This window comes from Nelusetta ayraudi, unplaced genomic scaffold (assembly GCF_046127955.1).
Source record: "Nelusetta ayraudi isolate G7.1 ecotype Tasmania unplaced genomic scaffold, CSIRO-AGI_Nayr_v1 ptg000004l, whole genome shotgun sequence".
NCBI classification, from domain to species: domain Eukaryota; kingdom Metazoa; phylum Chordata; class Actinopteri; order Tetraodontiformes; family Monacanthidae; genus Nelusetta; species Nelusetta ayraudi.
The window spans coordinates 13,650,500-13,669,602 of record NW_027466054.1 but is presented as its reverse complement, the minus strand read 5'-3'; the positions used below and the strand labels follow the sequence as shown (position 1 = coordinate 13,669,602).

At 46.0% G+C, this 19,103-nt stretch overlaps 1 protein-coding gene across 1 annotated transcript in view; it reads right to left on the bottom strand.

Annotated features, from left to right (window-relative positions):
* Positions 1 to 8,834: 8,834 nt before the first annotated feature.
* The window catches only part of cunh17orf67 (chromosome unknown C17orf67 homolog), a 291,697-nt gene continuing 281,428 nt past the window's right edge, over positions 8,835 to 19,103 (bottom strand). Inside the window, exon 5 of the mRNA XM_076036287.1 lies at positions 8,835 to 8,844. The gene's annotated coding sequence lies outside the window, so the exon portion shown is untranslated. The remainder of the gene's footprint in view (positions 8,845 to 19,103) is intronic.

The window sequence follows — 19,103 nt, the reverse complement described above, 5'->3', positions numbered from 1 at the left end:
TTCCACGTCTGCACGTCTGCTGGGCTGACCGAGCCGGAGGCTGCCAAGGGTGAGATCGTATTTGTGGAGACTGGCGTAAACAAGCCTGTCTGCCGCGAACCTAGCCGACCCCTCCCCCGACATCCAAGAGCACCTGAGCGTATCCAGCGTTGGGAGAGACGGGCCCCGGTTTCTTGTTTTGGCCGCCATAATCAGAAACACTGAGATGGAATTCAGCGCAGATGTGAGACGGAGGAGCTTTCGCAGTAAACAAGAGATTGGAGGATGGGGGGAGGTGGGGTGATACGCCGTCCAGCCGCTGCGTTCTTATTTGTGAGAGTGTTGGCTAAACAGTGGGTGTCTCAGGAGGGCCCCCGGCGTCAGGCGGCAGAAGTTCAAAGGCGCTTCGAGGGTCATGGGACGGAAGAGGCAGCAGGCGGGAGGGGGAGGGGCCTCTTGTCGTCCCCAGCTGTCCTGTCCATGTCCTGCCTGGCGACGGGGCAGTTCCCAGGTCAGGGGGTCACTGAGAAGAAAGGGATGAGAGCGCTCGTGTGCGCCGACTCCACGTTTTGAGTCTGCGCACACGAGCGCTTGTGTTCCGCGCCGGCAGCCGACTGTTGTCCCCATCCCCCAGCCACTCCGTGGTTCACACACACACACACACACACACACAGGGACAGCGTGACCAGACGTCCCTTTGGCCTCTGATATATTTATATGCTTGGAGCGGAGAGAGCAGCGAGATGCACCTGAGCAAATATTAACATCCTCCACGAGGAGCCTTTGATGTGCAGGGGCCACAGCCCCGGGGTCGGCGCCCCTCAGCGGGCTCCTGCTCCGAGTGCCCGGTCCGCAGAGTCAATAGAGGAGTGGGAAGATACTCAAGAGCAGACGGGTCAGACTCTCAGCCAGACACGAAGTCTGCGCAGAGCACGTCAGGGTCGGGGAGAATCTGCATCTGAATGACGAGCGAGAGCGAGAGCGAGAGTGAGAGAAGAGAAAGAACCCTGCCCGCTCACTCACTCACTCACTCACTCACTCACTCACTCACTCAGTGTGTTCAAATGCTAGAAAATAAAGAAAAATTTGATATCAGATTTAACTGCCAAAGAAAACAACTCAATTTTAAGTTTTGAGGCTTTTTCATCTTCTGAAATGTTATCGCAAAGCCATAGTTAGCCAGGGGAAGCTGCGTCTCTCCATTAACTTCTGTCAAAAGTTCATAAAACTCGACTCAGCGCAAGGAACAAAATCCACAACTTATTTGAAAGCGGGTGGTGGGGGGGAAGAAAAAAAGATTAACTTCCAGAGACTTAAGTGTCTTCGCCGCTAAATCCCTTTTCAAACGTTGGGAAAAGACTTGAGGGAAATAAATATATAAAGTCATCCAAGAACCACGCTAAGTGGTTTATCTCCTTTCATCTTGCCACCGCTGTATGAGGACTAATCCTGCCTTGTGTCTTCGGTGCGAAGCCGCAGCCCCTCTGAACTACATTAAATAGAATAGATTAGCTTCTGCAAAAAGAGGTGGCATTTCAGATTCTGCCTTGTTTCATTATATATATATTTATTTTTTCTCCTTATAGATAATAGACTGCACGCGTCCGTATCTGTGCGTGGCTGTGTCTTTGGGTGTGTAGCTGACATCTGAACTCTCGTGAGTGTGAAAGCTGCGTTTTTCTCCTCTTAGGACGGCCGCTGATAAGCGGACATCGATTGTCTTGTGGGCGGCAGGTTTATGTGAAGTTTGTGTGACGTGCGCACGTGTGTGACATTCTCTGTGTGGGCGAGATCGGTATTTAGGGGACGACGGCGGCTTTTTGGAGCAAAGGAACGGTTTTAGGCGCGAGCGAGTTGGCGAGCGAGCCATTCAACGAGCAGCGAGCGACTTGCGGGACCATTGTTCCTCACAATGGCCATTCCTGCAGACAAGCAGAACAGTCGGAGGCGGCGAGCGAGAATGTGGGTGTGTAACGTAATTAAATGAGTCCTTCGTCTTCTGTTTGATGTGCTTCATTTCATTTGGCCGAGCTAATTTGCAGGAGGGATCAGATAAGGCCGAGCCGTCATGTGTTTTTCACATCAAAAGTGATGGATGACAATGTTTTCCACTATGTTGCCTCCTCATCCTCCTCGCTCACGACTTCTGAGGGCAGCGGTGATTAGATCATCACCAGCTCTCTGCACAATGAGCCATTGTGGGCAGAAGCAGCCATAAATTGGACTCGTCAGGCAGATCTAGTTAAGGCCGGATCAAAGGCACCGCCGAACACCACTACCTCTCCTTCTGAGGAGACCTGTTTATATCTTCCGATTCCTCTGCTCTTCCCTCTGCGTGGGTGTGAGTTTGTGGGCAGGAGACGTCCTTGCAGACCCCCCGAATCAGCTGAAGAGCTTGTTCGGGTTTATCCGAGGACAAACGCAGACGGGCTTGATGTGGACTTCTATGGAGTATCCTGCTTATCTGCCTTTATTTATGTATTTTTTTAAGTGGCACTACAGTTTCTGACAAGTGAATCTTATTTCCACATGATAACAATCAGACCTCAGTGACTTACTGCCGGCTTGGCACCGCTGAGTACCAATATCGTCTTGAAGACATGGCTCATTAAATTTAATCCTTTCATTGCTAAAAGACAAACAGTGCGTTTGTCACTGCTGAAGTAAGACTCTTTTGTTGCTGCCGCTGTGTTTTTTTCAGTTTTATATTTGTTTTTAATTTTTTTGCCTGTGCAGGTAGTCGACAGCTTTCCAAAACCAGTCCGGGTTACTCAATGTCATTCAGTAATTATATTTCACATTTATCCATCCACTTCCTCCACCTAGGTTCATGGGGGTCATTGGATTGACTGGACAAGTCACCAATTTATACTATACTTGCACTCACACCTATGCCCAATTTAGAGTTCCCAATTTGCCTGACGTGAATGTCTTTGGACTGTGGGAGGATGCCGGAGAACCAGGAGAGAACCCACGCAGACACAGAGAGAACATGCAAAACTCAGAAATCAACCCCTGACCCTCTTGCTGTGAGCCGACAGTGCTGGCAACGTTGTTGCTTCTTAAGATCTGGGAAGGAATCAGTTTCTGAAGTCTGGATATGATGGAGATGATGATGATGATGATGATGATGATGATGATGATGATGACAGACAAAAAAACACCAAAAATACAGAAAAGCAGGAAAAAGGAAGGTTCAGGTTCCTTTGCCTCCACTGTACCTCTACTGTCCAAAGATATGCATATATTAGGCAAATTGTCCGTAGGTGCAAATGTGCGAGAACAGTTGCTTCTCCGGGTTGATATTGATCTACTTGAGCATGGTTGAAAAGGTTAGGGTTAAGGTTAGGGTTAGGGGGGGTTAAGATTAGGGTTAATCACCCCAAGTCACCAATTGATCGCAGAACCGACACAGAGAGACTAACAACCCATCCACATTAACATTAACGCCTCCAGCTGCCATTTAGCTTGATATGAATTCCAGTGAATGTTGGGAGAAAGCCAGCCACACATGCAAACTGCGTGGAGGCGGCTGAGGCCTGACACAGTAGTGACGCTTCGAGAAAGTCAGCAACAGCACATTGATTTGACATCATCTCCACAACAATCAGCGAATCTTGCTCAGAATCTACCTGTACGAGGTCAAGAACCAAAGTGTGAGTGTGATGGATTCCCGGAAGGTTCTGCAACACCTTCAAAGCCCCGGCAGCATTTTTTTTTTATCCCAGCCGTGGCACTCGGCCACTGGTCATTTTGGTAAACAGGGACCAATATGGGCCCCTGTCTGTCAGCAGGAACACATTTGCAGGATCATCACATGGAAGGCCGAGCTGCCGAGCTGACCGCCTGATTTAATAATTAATCAGGGCTCAGTTCAAGGCGGCACCATCTGATGAAAGCGCCGTCTGTCAGGCGAAATTAAGCCTCTCTATCACTCCGTTATTGTTGTTAGTTTAAGCCGATCGCTCTTTCATTCCTCGGTCCCTCCCATCCTCCTCGCCCCCCCACCACCCCCCTCCCTCTCTTCTTATCATAAGTTTTGAGGTTGTCAATGTGTCAGGCTGCGGCGTGTTGTTTCATCGCGTGGGACGTTTGATGTCTTGATATAAAAGTGCTTTGAAATCTGTTTATTTTTCCTCGGCGTTGCTCTTTCTGCAGCACACTTCTCTCCTCGCCGGCTGGTATGCTGCGGGCTCCTCTTATCTTTTGTGGCTGCAAATGAAAGCGCGGAGGGGAGGGGGAAAAAAGAAAGAGGAAGAAAAACAACGCAACAAAGGTATGCGAGAGGTGCCGATGATGTCACATGCGGACGACGGCGGGCGGTGGGCGGCGGCGACGAGTTGAAAGTGTGGAAAGCTTTCTTGGGGGCATGCAGGCAGGGCGGTTTAATCAACACGCTTTAAACATACAAAGGCAAAGTGGGTGGTCACGTATCATCCCCTCGATTAGTCATTTTTTGTGTTTGGCTTCGGTACTGAGGCAGAATTTGAAATGTGTTGGACCGCAGACTTCTGCAAAAACGAAAGATAAGACTGTTTTTTTTTGTGGTCACACATACACGGTGATGTGCAGAGACACCTGTTCTCTGTATTTGGCTGACCTCTTCTGAGCAGCCGTGGGCAGTCACTGTGTAGCAGCGTCCAGATTATTCACTGGCAGAGTCAGTCAAGGACGCCAACTATTAACCCCAGAATAATGTTTCTGATTCGCTATGTTTACACGGACACAAATAATTGAAATAAAGGCCCAATGAGATGCTTTATGTAAACACGTCAAGAAGATTCTGATCCGATACGGTCCATTAGGAAAGAAATTTAATTCCGATAGAGAGAGGTGGTTTATGCTGATCATTATTCCGAATGGCGTCCATGTACACACCTATTCGGATCCTGTCTCCCTGGTTGGGGTAAAATTATCTCCACTGCGCATGTCTGCTACGTCAGCATGACGCGTTTCCGCTTTTGCGGCAACCGGTCGTTTTTCGGCAAGCAGAAAACATTTAAAAAAAAAGCAAAAGTATGCATTTAAACACGCAATGAATGTCAATATTAAGAAAAAAAAGAAACTATATTTACAGACACTGTGCCAGAGGGGAGGAAAATAAAATGTTAGGGGCACAAAGCGTGAAGGACCCGAGGACGTGCAGACATGTAGCGTTTGTTTACAACACAGGTGGAAGTACAGCTCCTTCTTCTATTTCTATTTCCGAAAAATTAGACAGCTCTGCGCACAGCCAAATGATTTATTCTGATTAAACACTTGGTGCATCTACAGTTTACGCACGTTGTGATCGGATCATTTTATTTAGTGTCCATGCAAATCCATGCAAATCCATGCAAACAGTGGATTTGGAATTTACGATCAATCAAAGTTTAGATCGGATTGGAGAAATTTGCGCATGTAAACATACTGTGGCTATTGTGAGTGAAACTGGAGCATCTGGAAGAAGGAGAATCTCCTCCTCAACACCTCCACACCTGGGAGTTAACCTTCTTCTAACCAGTAATACACCACCGTTGTCGCCAATCTATTCCTCTTGCTGACGTAGCCTAAGAAGTTATGTGTCACAAGTTTATGCTGGAGTCTTATGAAAAAAACCCACTGTTTTTGCAAGACTCTCTTTGTATAGCAAACCAAGCGCATAGCATGCAAATAAAAGCATTAGCTCGTCTTCCGTCAGCACCTTTCATTAACAGCACCTCTGGCGCTGTGCTTCAAGTCTAAATCAAATAAGTCTTTCATCATCAGGTCCATACATCTTTGCCCTCGGCACAACTGAATGCCACGCTTGTCAGTGCGGCAGCTCTGGCACAAGTTCGTACTTCTCGCTATCTGCTCTTATTATCTCTCCTCCACGAGCGCATTCCTCATTTACCTCTTAAATAGAATGTGTAGCACAATGGGTTCCTGGCACAGTGAATGTAGCACTTAATAGATTAAAAAAAAAAAATTCTTCAGACCTGCAACAAAATCACCGTAAGAGTACAAATAACGATGACTGAAGAGTGAAGAGAGCAAAAAATCCAGACACAAAGGTTTTCCTCTTGTATGTCTCAGTTGGTGTTAATGTGCAAAGGTAAGCAGCCACTTTTTCTGAATTTATTACAATGACATTTAGACTTCCATGTTTATCATTCAACATCGGCACATTTATTCTCTGAGGTTCAGGAAATTATGACAGAATTGGAAGTATGTAAAAAAATTACAGCATTAAATTACAAAGCAGCTGCAGAGATAATGATTTGTTACCACTTGTTTATTTGTGGCATTGACCAAAAACATTTGACATTGATGACTTTTTAAGTTACAGTGCATCTTCAGCTTTCATAGTAATGTAAGTTACATATGTATAAATGTATGTATGTAGATAACAATGGGGTGAAATGCTGGGTGACAGCTCGTTGTGTGCTAATGGGAAAAATTGTGGAGTAATACTATATTTTGCTGCTCTTTGTGGAAAAAAAATACATTTTTAAAACTTAACACACTTTCTTGAGTATTTATTTGGATTCATTCTAGTTTCTAATTCCTTTTCCCTCCGGAGCCGGCAGGAATCGGGGCTGCTGGGATTTTTACTGAATGGAAAAAGTGAGCCTGTCTGAGCCCACGCCCCTTTAAAAGAAGGGAGAAAAGAAAGCCATTTGTGGGAATCGAGTGTGGAAACTTTGCTTCACAGCATCATCAAAGGCCATGATCAAAAAAAAAAAAAGAAAGAAAGGAAAGATAATCAGATTATATGTGAAAGGCCTTCAGACCATGTGATCAGTGAGCAGGACTCATGATTCACATGTGTGGGTTTAGACATGTGTAGCTGAGGGATGTACTGCATTCAAAACTGCATAGCAGCAGCAGCTGTTGGAAGCCATGAATATGTCAAATGCCAGATGCACCAGTGGAGGCTGATATAGTGTCTCTTCTAGTGGACACTGGTGGTTATTACAGCAACATAAACTGAACAGACGTGTCCTTTTTGTCTGGTATTTATTGTTATTTTTTTCTGTTCTTAAGTACTCAATGTTTAAAAGCGACACCAAGAATATTCACACTTCATCTCCCTCTTTAGACAAAGACCTGGTTTGTGAGGTTCCAGACCTTTAAATAACAAAACTGAATCAAATATCAAAAAAGGTAAATGCCATAATGAAGCTGATTTCTGTCCACTGTTAATAATATTTCAGATACAATGCTGTCTGAATAATACATCACATTATCTTCCTGTTTGCATTGGCCTTTAAAGAAATACATATATCAGATCTCTGGGTGAAATGGTAATCTTTCCTGTATGGAAATTCCCAAATGGCTTCATTATGGACAGCCCAGAGAGGATTTTCATTTCAACGGAAAAGTGCTGTGATGTTGTGTACACGCATTCACATAAATTATCCATTATCTTGGAAACGGCGGTTGAGAAATGGCCTCTGAATGATATAATTGCTTTAAAAACCAAGAAAATACACATCTCAGTGGACACAGTGGGTGTGTATTGTTACATGTGGAAGGATAAATGATGTTTCTTGCTTCTGTCACTCACTTATACAAAGCTGCTGATTGACCATATGGGACTATCTCGTGGAAAATGATCATATAAATATATGTCTATGCTATCTTCTGATAAACAAAGGCACCCCAAGCAAGGGTACAAATGATTGTGAATTACAGAAAGTTGTTTATGAAATAATTGCTCTGCACATGAAAAAGCATTTAACTCTTTAGGCCAGGAACCATCATCTGGACACTTCCAAAACATATTATTACACACAATAATATAATAATAAACAGAATGTAGACTGTTTTCATGTTGCTGGTTATTCGAGTAGGTTTCACTGACTTTGCTTCTTGTTTCCATGTAGCGACTTGCTGAAGATATTGTGTCATGTCTTGTTTGACTCATGAGAAGTTCCTCAATACTCATATCTTGATCTCTAAAAGGAAATTAATGTATTGATAATTGTATTCTCTTCTCATTTTTATTGACATCATACACATTTGCAAACAATAAAACTTGTATGGAAGAGTGGATGGAAACTTTTTGACTCTGATTTGGCCTTAAGTCACTCATGAAGATGATGATTATTAGAAGATGATCCTCTAAAATTCACACTCTAGGAGTTGTATTTTTAACGTGTAATTCTTTCACCGAGTGCCCAAAAAAAGGTTAAAACCAAACCTTTTATCACCCGAAACCATCCATTTTCCAGTAGCAAGCTGAAATGAAGACATCAGACAGTCGTGTTCTGTCAGGTGTGTTTTTCAAGTGGTCCTAGTCATTGCTCAGCTCTGAGGTGTGTGTGTGTGTGTGTGTGTGTGTGTGTGTGGGTTGAACAAGGCGCACCGGTCGGGCCCGAGGCCTCAGGCCTTTGGTTAAGTAGAGGGGACGGTAATTAGGACGGACTTCGTCTGGGGCCAAGGGTGTAATTCAGCGCTGCTGTTAACGGCCCCACTAAAGATCAAATGCAGTGCAAACAGATCAAAGGCAGCGGTGGCTGCTTTTAAAAAGGGAAGCGGCAGCCCAAATTAATTAAGGCTTTTATTCTCCCCAGTCAGGTGGCTGAGAGGAGGCAGGTATGTGAGCAGCATGAAGGCAACACCTGGTCAGTGTCCAGGGGTGCGTCGTCAATTAAGTTGTAACCTAGCAGTGAGTGAGTGAGTGTGTGTGCGTGTGTGTGTGTGTGTGTGTGTGTGTGTGTCGGTACTTGCTTGCACACCTGCCCTCTTGTCTGCACCCCCCTCCCACTACCACCACCTCCCACATTTCATTTTGAGCTCTTTAATGACTTCTTACCAATTGATTGTGGTCATTGCAGCCCACAGGGAGAGAAAATAACATTAAGGGTTGATTGACAAAACCGATGACAGTCCTTTTTTCTTTTTTTTTTTGCACTTTACAGCAGTGACTATCCATTCAACCCAGTAGTGTAGTCTACGTGATATACGTGGTATATGCTGTATAACCACTAGAAAAGGTTCTGAATTACTGTACAACCACTCAAAAATGCACAAAGATGCGGATCAGTATGTTTTTTTTTTTTGACACAATGTTCACTTTCCCTTTTCCACAACACATTTACATTTACAAAATATCGAATCTGTCTTTCATGATCTCACTTATATGTGGCTGCATTACTGAGCATGGTGGTTCTTGTTTTGTTGTGTTTTGAAGTAGCTGCGATTGGACGGATGTGTACGAAGCTATGGTGGATCAGAGTATACCAACCAGAATAAACTAGACAACACCACTGGTTCAACCTTTATTTTAGAGGACATAGTTACGGTGTCACCAAAAAGAAGCCAAAGCCAAATCAACAGACAAAAAGTAGAGACATGAGAAACTTACCAGAAAGTACCAGAAAACAAAAACAAACTCAGCTGAAGCATCATAAAATGGACCAATATGAACCAAACTGGCTTTGTAAAATGCAACCAGCACAATGTATATTGTATATTTGTCAAGCAGTTATTTCATGTAAGTGTTTGTGGTTAATGACATGAGCTTAATACATTATGGCACAATTTAATACCTAAAGCCTCTGTTCCACTAAAATTAGCGGGATGACACCATGTTTTTGGAGGCGGGACGTCGCGGAAGCGATCAGCATTGAGTCCCGTGTCCACGCACCAAACCCCCCCGCCGGCAAGCTGCACCCCCTCTGCTTTCACCGCTGCGTGTATGCTGACGTCATCGCGCTGAGATTGGCCAGTGTTCTCAGTTGTTGGCCACTTTCGGCTGTAGTGGAACGATGACGTCGTTCACGCCAGACTTGGAAGTGAGAGGACAATGAACAATTATCGAGCGCTGATGGAACGTGATGGAAAACTGTTGCATCAGTGCTTGATATACGCCACGACTGGCGCGATATTATGATTTAGCGCACGTTACGCTCAACGTCATCCTGTGCGGCAGGTAAAAAAGGTGGTGTTGTCCCGGGTGTACAGATTCCATCGCAAGCCATTCGGTGCAGAGCCGATCGGAGCCGATTATTACCCGGGTCGCTTGCTGGGTTGTTTGACCCGTTTTGTCGCGGAACAGCGTGGCTCGGTGAGCAGATTCCACCGCCACCAAATGCCGATTAGTAGCGGGACATCACCACGTTTTTTGGCCAGTGGAATTGGGGCTTAAGTAACAGTTTCCATTCACTGTCGCCTGCAGAAAGAGGCAGATTGTGGAAGCCAAATTGTAGCTACGGATGTATAATTGTAGTTTTAGTATATAATACAATGTCTGGTTGCTTACTGCAGTGGAAACACTGCATGCTGTTCAGAATTCAGCCAAGCCTTTGTCTTTAATGCCACCTCATTGTCTTACGAAACTTTTTTTTAAATTAACAATACAACCAGATCCCAAAGACGAAACGACACTAACCCCCCCCCATCGTCCCCCTGTCCCCCCCGCTGATGTCACACTCGACAGGTTCCCACGCATGATGTCAGTGTTTACACTGTGTTTACTCGGCTTCTTCCTGAGAGATATCACACCAGGCTACCACGTGGACCCGGGCCCGACCATCGCCGATGCCAGGGACTCATTTGGAGCTAATCTGTTTGCCCGCAGCAAACAATGAAGACGTCATCCCTAATTTGGCCCCTTGTGTGAGGTACGGCAAGAGGGGCCTGGCTTTCATCTGCGTCCTCTGTTCCAGAAACCTTTCAGACTGACTCGACCTCGAACAGATTCCCACCGATTCCTTCGGAGGATGGCTGAAATTCTCTCACTGCCGCTAAGAATTCCCATCTCCTTTGTTTTGGAAAAAAGAGAAGGGAAAAAAAATACCATACCAAACAGCCGACGTGAGGTGACTAATGGCTGCCACGCATTATGAAGGCCAATAAAGATTAAGCATACTGCTAAGTGGAATCAGAGGGCTGCTGGGAGGTAATTACAACCCCCAGCCTTACAAACACCAAATTTCCTGGGGATGCAGCCAAACCTGCTTAAACTCTCCTCTTTGAACGGACTTAACCCCTGGCTGTTGCCCGAGGCCGTGAGTGCGTTGGTGATCCCTGCTTATGTTGAGCCACAGGACTCTCTTTTTTAATTTAAATATCTACCTAAATAAATTAAACATTAAAGGTCCCGTGTGCAAAACTTTTAAGGATGTTTGGTATTTAGGGAAGCCCGCCTGACAGTGCGTGTTGTATTTAGGGCACTGTTAGATGGGCTTCCTTAAAAAAAAAATGGTGGCGCAAGATGGCAGCTAAGTAGGAGCAGGACCCTTATTGCTCTATGTAAGAAAGCCAGATGACTTTTATTGCAATTGTATTATATACACTTTTATTAACGTATTTATGTGCAGTATGTTAAGCTTTTACCAATCTAAAAATCATAAATCAAGCCAAATCTGATTCATCGTCTCTGTCTCAAATCCCCCCAAACTGGCCAAAACCTCCAATTGTCAACCACAACCTCCTGACCTCCTAACCCCCAACATCCGTCTGCTTCTTCTCTCCGTTGTGATCGAGTCGAGCGCCGTTGCCGAATCCTTCCGCTGAGCCGTAAGGCCGTCTGTTGTCCGACGCCGCTAATTAAAAGTGTCGAAGAGGCTGGTTGTGTCTGTCTGGCAGGCCGGGCTACCTGCAGATGCCGCCACTCGTCCAACGGCTTCCTCGAGAATCGCTAGAGTGGCGCTTGGACGTTGACGCAGCACGGAAAGCGAGAGAGAGACAGATTGGGCTGAATACATTACGGTGCTCGTTAACAGCTGCCCGGTCTGGGATGCTGATAAATGGCGAGATAGCGGGAGCGGCGCGCGGAGGAGCCCGAGCTAATTAACGGCTAATTGAGCATTCGCGGCGCAGGATCAGAATGGGCCGCCGCGGCTAGCTGGAGGAGCCGCAGCAGCTCGGCCCGGTTCAGAGGGAGAGAGAAAGGTTTGCGGGGGGGGGGGTGCGGTGGTGAGGTTGGTGGTGCAGGATAATCACAGCTCGGTAGCCCTGCGAGCGGCTTCAAAGTGCGAGTGAGCGGCGTGCGGGGTGCATATTAAGTGGACAGAGCGAGCGAGCGCGGCGGCGTGCGCGGTGGCGGCCGCCTGAACGCTCTCAAAGAGCAGAAAGTGTGACGTCTGTTTCTTCCTCGCCAGCTCGCTTTAATAAGGGGCCCGTTGCAGAGGAATTGTTGGCCGCGCATAAATGTTGTTCTTGTTAAACTCGCCGGTACCGGCGGGAGGGCGGAGAGCAGCGTGGGCCAGGACGCCTCTTTCTCCTCCTCCTCCTCCTCCTCCTCCTCCTCCTCCTCACTCATCCCTCTGTCTCCCCCCCTGTGCCTCTGTTTGTGCTCGCCGTTCCTCCATGCAAATGAGCGAAGCCACATTGATTCGGCCTCCAGTTTTTCGAGTTACTATGGCAACAATGTAAAAAACTACAAAGTGCTTAAAGCGCAGCACTTTTATCCCCGCGTCCCTCTGATCATCACAGGAAATTAGCATACCGTGGAAAAGGAGAGGAGAGGAGCTCGCCGAGGAGGAGAGCGATTGTGCGTTTGGAGGGCCCGAGCGGCAACACGGGTTGCTTTGCGTGCATGTTTTTTTGCTGCGTTTTCGTCCCAAAAAAAAAATTGTATACCGTGAAGAGAAAGGGCAGAAAACAAATAAATTCCTGTTGCTGTTGTCAGTCGCCGCCGTCCCTGTCGATACGTCTGAAGCACGTCTGCAGCACGAACCCGTCCGCACCTTTTTCAGCACCATCTCAGCGACGACAACAACAACAAACATACACATTTTTTTTTCTCCCCTCCTCATTTCATCATCGACGGAGCGCGGTGGGAGAGCAAGGCATCGCGCTTCCTGCTGGCAATGTAAATGAGCGAGCGTCCGCCTGCGCGTGTGATGCCGATTGCGTGTGTGTGTGTGTGTGAGAAAAGAGGCAGGATAGCGGGGTGGACACCGGGGCCAGAGCGCCAAAGGAGATTTGAAGGCCAACATCAAACGGCGCAACAGCTCATTAATGCGTGTAGGGGTGACCCTGAACTCAGCACGGAACAACACAAACACATCAAAAACGCCTCCCAGAGCCCCCCGTCTTGACCGGCACCGCACCGAGCCATAGGAAGGCAGCGAAATCCACCCACCAGCCCCACCAAGATTCCAGCCGTTGCCTTGTTTATCGCGTCTGACTGACCCCGCCGAGGCGGACAAAGGCTGCGGCCGGCGTGCCGTTCACAGAATCAGACTCGCAACCAGCGCCGGGCCGTGGCTAATGGCTGGAGCTGTTCGACATGCGTGAGGAGTGTGCACCGGATTTCTTTTTTCACAGACAAAGAAACTGCCTTTTTTTTGTTTTTTCTTTTTCCACACACTGCTATCTGAGCCATTACAGTGGTCAGATATCAATATTGTTTTCCAATTTTTTTTTTTGTGCGCTTGCTGCACGAGGTGGTTAGCCGCAGATGAAAAACGCAAACGCTTCAAACCGTCTCGCTTGTCGAGGCTGTCCGCCTGAAGGCTACCCAGCATGCAATTCTGAAACAAAGAAGGCCTCTTTTTTTGATTTCTGCACAGCGTGACCTTTTTTGATTGGGTGAGATTGGTTGGCATGGAAATCAATACTGCGTTGCGCATTTGATGCAGCCTTATCTCCGCCCGGCACAGTCTGCAGGTAGAGGCGAGGGAGGCTGCTCTATGTGTGTGTGTGTGTGTGTGTGTGCATGTCGGCGGGTGTTAGTGCACCAACACTCTCTGACAGCGTTTGGAACCTAACAATAGTTCCTCCTCATGAAGGACTGCTAAATTACTTTTGTGGGCAAGACAGAAAAAAAGAAAGGGAAACAGTTTGAAATGACTCCATGCAGACTAGAAAGGAAACACAACTCGACAGTTGAGCAAAAATGACAACAAAATGGGATTTCTTTTTTTTTTTTTGCCTTTTTTTAGGGGTTTGTTTTGGCGGATGGCTTCAAACCTTTTCCTTCCAATTTCTACCAACGCTGTCAGATCTGCCGCGAGTTCCAGTCTCATGTTGTCCTCATTTATGGATGATTTAACTAAAAAAGAAAAAAGAAAAAAACAAAAATGAATGTTTGTAGGCAAGCAACTTCTAACACAAGGATTATTTTATAATTCAGAATTCCAACTGACCAAATGAGTCAGTCCTGTTATAAATACATTAAGTGTATTGCTCCTTGGGCTGTGTTCAAAAATATTGGCGATAAATGGGCACTTTTTTGTGTGTGGAATTATTCCATTGAAAGAATCAGAATCTGCATTAGGTCGCTCCACAGAAATGAGAAAGATTCATCCTTCTCAACTCTCTTGCTTGCACCACATTACAGAAAGTTGTGAAAGGTCCAAAGAGGTATCACTTCATTTAGCGGGAATCTAAAATGTTATTTTTTTGTACAGGAGGCTGTTAACAGAGGGCTAAACATGTTGTCTTCTCAAGATCTTTAAGAATGAGAAGAATAAGAATGCCTTTATTTATCCCATATTGGGAAATTTGCATTGTTACAGCAGCATATACAGGTTATATTAGTATATTAGGGTAACTAATAATGAAACACTGCACTCTTTGGAAAAAATACAGCGTTTGACAAATTCCTTCCGCTTTTCTTTTTTCATTTTTCAATCTACGACAAAACTGACAAAAGGATCATCACTAAATCAGCAACGTGAGCAATAAAGTCACTGGACCCATTACCTGAAAGTAGAGCAGTGAAGTGGCAGCAGTCGGAGACCAGGCTGACGTCGCTGCCGAGGCGCCCTGTGAACGCTGTGTGTGGACAACTGATGCACCGCGGATCAAAGCTGCACATTAAACCGCAAAAGGTCCCAAACAGAGAGACGCACTAATAAACAATCATCTGAGCCGTTTCCAAAATTAAACACATGTATCTTTAGAACAAAACAAAACTTGGGAAGTAACTTCAAGAGCTGCCAGGGACAACATTTTTTTTTTGGTGCTTTCTTCATCCTTGGACCTCAGATCTCGTACATGCGGCCTTTCATGTGAGGACGAATATAGCTTCACAAAAGTTTGCATTCCTTCTTTGTGTCGAGATGTCTCGCCAACATTAAAGGACGTCTCGGTAAATGAAAGAAAGAAAAAACTCTCTCTCGGTGCTGCAGGTGACTCTGAACTCGACCTCTCCTTGTGGCCCGGTGCCGTCGGCTCACCCGGGAGCTGAAATCGACTGCGACCCAGCAGCGCGTGACGGACGATCATCAAAGGTGAACGCGCGGAACTACATTTTTGTTAAGCTGTTCCGCCTGCGGCGGCGCGATATGTTGCCCCGCAAATCTGCCCGGTACGTGCTCCGAGTCGCGGCGCTCACGTCGAGCTCGTCCAACCACGGACAAGCCAAAGGACCCGTAAGGAAAAACTGATCATCATGGGGACCAAGAGTTCTAAATCCCCCCCGAAAGACGAAACTTCACAGCTGTTCTTTCCTCCCTTGTTTTCAACGTCTTCCTTTTTCAAGAAGTTTATTTCGCGCTGCTCAAAAACTTCTTCTTGCGTCTTCTAACTTTGTCCCCGAGTGCTCCGAGCGCGGTGTAGCGCTCTGCTTAAGATGCCATTATGTGATTCCGGTCCTCTGGGAGTTCTGTGGAGGAGCCGTTTAATCAAGAGCAATCTGCAGTCTTTCAGAAGATTTTTCTTTTTCAAAGAAAACGCCTTGAAAGGAAATCAGCGGCACGTCGGCCAATGCTCATTGTCGAAGCTCAAAAAGCTCGGCTGTAATTTTTCGATACCGTGATGCTCATCGGTTGAGCGTGTTGAGCGTCTGCGAGCTGGGGGCTCCCTTCCCGCGCTCCTCGCTATCGCGCTAATCTACTTCAAACACGACATCTGCATAACAAAACACGATAGGCGCGGATGTAGGGGAGGAGGGGGTTGGGTGGGTGGGTGGCGGGGTGGGGGGACATGTTTCTGCGGGATCCCGCCCCGGCATCAAGCCCGCGGCGCTGCGTCCTCCACTCTCTTTTTATTTTTTTTTACCTTTGCGTATCAATAACGGCGGCGGCCAGCTGTTTCTGACCGCGCAACGAGAGGCGCATCTGAAAGCGTTTAAATCAAAAGCAGTCACAGTTTCCACAGCGCATTATAGGCATTCCAGCGTGGCCTTTTCGCTCCACGCTGCCTAGCCCCGCTCAGCGGGGGGGCTGGGGGTTAGGGGGGGGGGCAGTATAAAGTGGGCACACAGCAACACAAATATGCAACCCACTGAGCGCTCGCCCCGGGAACTCCGGGGAAGGGACGAACAGAGGGAGAACAGAGGCGAAAGAGAGAGAGAGAGAGAGAGAGAGAGAGAGAGAGAGAGAGAAGAAAAAACAGCTGAAGCATCTCTGACTTTTTTGGCTTGCGGCTCCTCAGGTTAAAATCCCCTTTTTTCCCCTCACTGACTTTAGATAAGGACACTTCCTTTTCTTTAAGGCTTTGTCATCTGAAACGAGAAGCAGAGTCGTCGTTGTTGTTAGAAAGGCGGACAGATGGAAAATGACAGTGACTGATAGGACAGCCTTGGGGGCGGGGGTGAGGGGGATTAATTTTCAGCGTTGCATGGCACACACACACACACACACACACGCACACACACACACACACATAGACGCACGCTTAAAGAGATTCTATAGCTCTGTTAAAGGATATTTTTACAGCAACACTGAATCGAATGGCTTTACTGTTTCCTTCCGCTGCAAAAACCCCACGGAGAATCATCACAGAACCCCGCGGCAGCATCGAAACCGGGACCAAACCGCAGAATCGAAGCTGAACGCTGAGGAAATGTGAGGCTTATTATGCCGCTAAACACAATCCAGCCTGTAATCATTCTCATATCCTACCAAGTTCCCTTCCTTCCCGACGAGGGCAGTGAGCAGGGAACAGAAGCGCCGGAGAAATCTTCTTCGCAAGCTGCACTTGATGCTGTCGCTTTCCCTACTCACCCTTAAAGGGGTCATTCACACAAATACACGCATCATTTACCACTATGTTGATGGAAGTTCTGGTGATTATTAAAAATAAATAATTCAATAAAAATGGCCACATGAGCTGCAGTCATGTTATAATAACGAGACAAATTTCTTGTTCTTCATTTGTTGTTATTGTTTTTTTTTTTGCGTGAATACATGCCAATCAAAATCTTTCCTTGAATCTCTAGAAGAGTTATGTACACTGGACAATCTCACTGTGGCTTTTTCAGCAGGGCATACATAGTAAATGGTACTAAAGGTAAAGATGGATTTTAAATCTTTTTGTCTTGTGCACGTTTTAACGCATCGACTTTGTATGCAATGCATTTTTATATAGCGTCAATGTAGCGCTTTAGTTCTTCTGTGGAAGCAGGAAATGTATACAGGAGGCCAAGCCAAATTTCTCCATAGGTTCAGTAAAAAAAAAAACAACAACAACAAAGTGTATCATATGGTATTGTATCATAAATTTTGATTCTGTGTAAACTACTAACTACTAACTAACTGCATTGTCTGAACCTCTACCAGGCCCAACAGCCTATTTTTTAATCCCTTCTGTATGCAAATGATTGAGGGCCTAAATTCAGGCAACGCTCCTCCGTCACATCCAGTGAATCAGCAGCCTGGAGCAGAAAAGCAGAAACATCTCCGTCTGTTATCAGTGTTCCGAGGGGATCAGCCTTGGCTGGTCATCTTCAACAATGAAGCTCGAGACAATATGAAACATGATGAAACGTTTGAAGCCTGTGTGATCACGTCAGAAAGCGCTCTCAGCTAATATGGAGGGGTGTTTGAGGTTAATCCATGTGTGCGTTGGCCGACCATATTTTCACATCTCGCAGCCTTCGCTCGCATGTGAGACGCAGGCTGGATGTCATTAAAGGAGCTCAGCGTTGCAATGAAAGCGGGCTGACCTCCCTCAACCTACATAATAACAAATTCATTCACTTCAGCTGGAGGAGGAGGAAGAAAAAAAGAGAAAGAAAGAAAGAAATCTACCTGCCAGTTGTGCACCTCCAGGTTGAAGCAGAATGAGCCTTTTCTCTCCGTCACGGAAAAATCCTCTCATGTGGAGTCAATTTGGAACTGGAGCGCATGGAGGGCAGTCATGCGGTGACAATGTGTCCTGTATTTTTGAATGTCTGGATGCAAAACAGTTGAGGCGAGCTGGTGGGGATCGGCCAACAAACTGAGAACCCCTTTGAGCCATCACCATAGAGAGCACTTCTGGTTCCAGTTCCTCGCCATCAATAAATGCCCCACAGTTATTCTGTTGTTGATGAACATTGGTCGCAACAAAAAAAGAAACCCTCTGAGTTCCCACGCCAAGTCATTTTCGACAGCTACACAACTTGCACTAAACACACAATGCGATAACTGTAACAGTACAATATAGGAAAATGACACATTCAAGATTCAATATGGTGAAAAAATAACGTGCTAAGTCTGCACAAGTCCAAGTCTGTAAGTACTGTTTTAAGGGCCACTGTATGACATTTAAAGGGATGTGTTGGTATTTGAATTTTTGCACATAGTCTGCGAAGGAGGGAAATATGATGGTTAATCACATTTTTCTATACCTGGAAAAAAAATCTATTGCGATTCTTGTTTGCTTCCTTAATGGATAGTGATATTGCTCTATGTAAATATGACATGCATTGTAAAATCGAGACGTGAAAATTGATCATGTGACTTGAAGGTAGATTAATCACACCTGAGAGTGCTCAGGACATAACTGAGCGAAGCTGAAGCTGCGACACAGGAAACGCCTTGTTCGCTCTGAATAAACTGAAGTGAAGTCGGCTGAGTGCGATAATTTGTTTACAGTTCCGGGTATATTGGCATGTAATAAAATAAGTCACTAAAATAAACGTGTTGTGTTTTCATTGGCATGATAATTGGCTTTTATATTCACAGACGGCGCATTGCCACTCGTGGAGAGGAAACATTGGTCAACGTAGTTTACAATGTGTGCCTTTACAAATCCCTGACATCTGTAAGAGCTGCTCAATTGACGAGAAGATGAATCCACCAAGGGAGGATGCTACTAATATGTTGCTTTGTTAGAAACCTGTTTGAAATAAAATGGAACACTATCCCAAATCAAATAGCACCCCTGATTGTGACATGTGAGTTAAGACTCACATGTCACAATCAGTTTTGAGGTGAATCCTTCACTGGATGCCGAGGGCGACCGAGACTGCCGCACATGTGCCCTTTGCCTCA